This window comes from Haliotis cracherodii, unplaced genomic scaffold (genome assembly GCF_022045235.1).
Source record: "Haliotis cracherodii isolate W230 unplaced genomic scaffold, xgHalCrac1.p SCAF_3, whole genome shotgun sequence".
In the NCBI taxonomy this organism is placed as follows: domain Eukaryota; kingdom Metazoa; phylum Mollusca; class Gastropoda; order Lepetellida; family Haliotidae; genus Haliotis; species Haliotis cracherodii.
In genome coordinates this window covers 9292108-9296796 of record NW_027266286.1, presented here as the reverse complement: position 1 = coordinate 9296796, position 4689 = coordinate 9292108, and positions in this window count along the sequence as shown.

The window sequence follows — 4689 nt, the reverse complement described above, 5'->3', positions numbered from 1 at the left end:
CCAATGGCTGAAGGGAGACAACTCTGGGTGTGTAGTTCACACATGGATTTCGTCCGTCTCACACACAAAAAACGACAATCGTCTTGAAATTATAGAATTAATTATTTTATTGACATTTGCTTGTTTCGTGAAGTGAAGAGACAGCTGGTAAGAAGAATGCAACAAACAAACGATGGTGACATTCCAAGAATATTAAACACATAATCATAATTAAGAATTGACCTTCACTTTGTGTGAGTTCATTGGAGTATGAGAGAGGGCCAAACTGTATGAACGTCGGAGCTTGCAATGTTTGACCCTCACTCTATGAAGGTTCATACTCCAATGAACTAACACAAAGTGAAAGTCAATTCTTATAATTTTTTTATCACAATTTCTTACCTCAAAAGATGTAGGCCAAGATCTAAACACAATTCTATTTAGTACGTGTGACTTCATGTTTACACTGACAGCCATACAACAACCAGCTATATCGCGGAGTAAAATAGTTCCTCAAAAAGAGAGGTGACATGGGCGTATGGATGCACAACTTGCTCTTCAGAAACATCTTACGCAGCACATGTGTTAAAATTGTATCCTTATTAGATGAGAAAGGTCTGTAAAGAACTACCTCAGTAAATCAGTCACAATGACAGCGCGTAGTAATACATTTACATCAAGTACAAGACGTCAAAATGGCCGACACGATACACGTGACGGGAGAGATTTCCGAAGTTGTTAATGACCCTGTGGCGGTTACATGACTTTGTATTAGTCATCATTGATCAACTGGCCGATCATTGAAAGGTGAATAAAGATGCGTCAAACAGACACAAAGGTAAATTCATAGATTGCTGGAGACGGTCAATGTCAGCCTACCCAAGGATCGAGTCGATACTACGATAGTTTAGATGTGCATTTCTTCGTTTGTTCATTAATTAGGATGGGCCGTAGCAAGGGTATTCGTGAACAATCATGCAGTCACGCTCTCTGACATTTCTCAATGTATACTGACAGGCTGAGACCAAGAATAAAGGTTCTAAATAATCAGAAAGAACGTTTATGCATGTTTGCGTGCTAGGGAATTCCCAGGGGTTTCCCCAGGAATGTGGATGTAGTCCGTCAGTGTTTACGTCATTTCAAGAACACGGTCTCGTGAAAAAACGTATGAACGTCAAATTGTGTCGCACACTCCGTCGCAGTGGTGACTCAGCATAACACTGGGTAGGAGAGTGATTGTGTCGTTCATACACTTACGTCAATTTCGCGGTCATGTGACCGCCCTCTCGTCCAATGGAAAAGCCATATATCGTGTAAACTTCAAATTAAAAAAATATTTGACTGATATCCAAATCTAATTAATGGTTGGTGCACATTATATTTGAAATGTATCATTAACACTGGTATTTTTCATGCCAGGAAACATTGGATATTTCATACCAAAATTAATGTAGTTCCTTATGCAATGTCAGTCCCGAAATAATAAAAAAGAATCTTTACGTGTTATTTATTATCAAAGAAACCCACACATTTAAGATATTTGCCGCTTTTCTGTGGTGTATAGAGAATATGTCAGTGAGTGAATGTTGTTTGGCGCCGCACTCATGTGATACTCCAGCTGAATGTCACAGTGGCCCGAAAGTCAGGGTAATCACGGTGGTCTGTTTCCCAGTCTGTCTCCCAGAACTTTGAGACCTGTGAAGATCCGGGTTAGGATAGGCCTTCAGCAACCCATGTTTGCCGTGAAAAGCGACTATGCTTGTCGTAAGACTAACGGGATCGGGTGGTCAGACTCGCTGATTTGGCTCACGATGTCAATCACTGGACTGTCTGGTCCAGACTCGATTATTTACAGCCTGTCGTCATATATATAGCTGGAATATTGCTAAGTGCGGCGTTAAACAACAAACAAAACAAACTAAGAGCATGCATCCAATTACACTGGTACCAATGACTCGGAGTGTATTGGACTTGGGTGCTCTGTCACTATTTTTTAACCCACAACAAAAGTATTTCAGGATGTGCTGTAAGCAATTATCAAAAAACCAAGGCAAACACATTGTTCAGCGACTAACGTGATCCTGCGGTCTCCCTGACTCGGTTGATACATGGCATCGTTTCCAAATTGCGTGGACCGATGCTTGTAATGTCAATCACTGGATTTTCTGGTCCAGACTCGATTATTTACAAACCGCCGTCATAAAGCTGGAATATTGCTGAGTGCGGCGTTAAACGTCAAACAAAAAGGGTGTTAAATGGCATCTTATACTTTATCAGTGAGGTGTTTCCCAGAGATGCAGGCATGGCAAGACGACTGCATATGTGTCAATTCAATTCAATTACGTAATCAACTCAAACAGAAAGAGACTGAGTTACTTGAACTGAGAGGAAATGTTAAAGAAACAATTATATCTATTGACAAGAATGTGCGCGTTGTCGATGGAAAAATAGATTGCATGAACACGAGAAACAAACTTTTATATTCGGAGACTGTTACGAAGGGAAGCCCAAATTCCAACAGACCTCTTTCCCCACCCATTCAAAGGACCGATTACACGAGTATAGACTCTCGTCAATTCCCAAGCCTACCATTCAGACCTCAGACTCATGACAATGCAGGCAGTAAAGACCCAAGCTCTGAAGACACTTCCCCCGAGCCGCTCATTGTCAAGCATGATGGCGTCGTCAGACAAAAGCAAACTAAACCTGTAAACAATGTAAAGGAGTCAAGAAATGTTACATTCAACAATCAGTGGGAACAGTCTTTTGCCGGTGTCTATAGAAATAGAAACAAAAGACTGGTCCTAAGCTATGTCAGAGCTGACGAACCATTTGACGTTGTAAAAGATGCTATATGTGACTATGCTAAGAATCGAGATGTAACTATCACAAATGTGAGACTCATGAAACACTGGGAAGGGCGACGCAATCCTACCTTCACCATTCGAATAACTGTCCCACAGCAATGTGCAGATATCATCTTGGATGATGACTGCTTCTGGCCCGAAAACGTTAACTGTCGTGAGTGGCTACCGAATAATGTGTGGTACAATGACGATAAGGCTGAACATTAATAATGTTGATGAACAATTTTAGACTTGCGACATATATACTTGTTCTAATGGCAATCCTTCGCATGATTACGTGGAATGTGCGTGGGGCACTGAATTGCTTAGATGAAATTCGCTCAAAACTAATGAGCTGTGACATTTTGGTTATTACCGAACACTGGCTGGACGACACACGTGAATATCTACTCTATGACTTGGATGATGACTTTAACGTCTATGTTAAATGTCAGCATGACCACTTATCTCAAAGAGGCGCAGGGGGTATAGCCATATTTATTCGTAAGAGTACATGTCGGAGGTCGTCAGCAATTAGTATACCTTCAAGCGAGCATATCATTGGGGCTAAACTCCTCATTAGTAAATGCCCTATGTATATAATTGGTGCTCGCCTTCCCTCATCTAACGTATTAGATAGTGTATACATAGAAGAACTTAATAATGTACTGGAGATCTATGATAGATGTTCTCATCAAGGGGAGACAATTCTTGTGGGCGATTTTAATGCAGACCTGCGGCATGGAATTATGTTGAAACGCAGAGCGAAATATCTGCAAAGAGTGCTCACTGAACGGAATCTAATCTCTGTCGTACCCCTTGACGATAATGCCTTTTTTACCTTCACAAGTAAATGTAAAACTATAAGAAGTATGATAGATTATGTGTTCATGAATCTCCAACATGTTAGTAACGTTGTTGGTTATACTCTAGATACTGGTGTTCAATACTCAGTATCAGACCATAGTCCGATATTCCTGTGTCTGAGTACTGATTCCCAGCCACGCCACTATGGCGGTGAACATCTTAACTGGCGTAAAGCTAATGACGTAGACTTTATGTTATACCGATATGAAACTGAAAACTATTTTAGATGTGCTCAGTTTGACGAAACTCAGTACGCATCTCCTCATGAATACATTGAATGTTATCACGACTATATCCTACAAGCGTTACAGGCTGCAGCTAAACTAAGTATACCATCTTCAAAATTCCAATCTCATTTAAAACCATACTGGAAAAAGGATAATTTAAATATGTTGCATCGTACAATGCGACAACGCCGTAGTGAATGGATCTATAATGGTAAATCTCATGATAAAGAGGATGCAAATTATATTGAGTATAAAAGAGCAAAACGTATCTTTAGGAAGCAGCATCGCCGTTCCAAACAAAAACTGAAAGACGAAAAGTTTCAGGAAATATATGAAGCAGCTGAGGTCGATGTAACAGAGTACTTTAGAGTAACCAAGAAATATAAAAGAAAGAAGGAACAAACCCAGACGCTTGTGTATAATGAAGAATCCTGTAATACACAGGAAGGAATTTGTAATCTGTTTTCCAAATATTTCAAGGATTTATCAATGCCAAATCATGATATCAATTTTGACTCAGATTTTACTGATTATGTGAATATTCGCATGGAACAGATTGAAAATGATTCGTATAATGACCAAGGGAACAGTGACGTTAGTTCCACGTTGATTTGTCCTTTCACATCTGATGAGTTATTGGCAACTATAAAACGTCTAAAAAGTGGAAAATCGCCTGGTCCCGATGGCATAGTTAATGAACATATCAAATACTCTGGTAGATCTATTATCCATCACCTTGTTATATTCTATAATAAAATTGTTTCTCATGA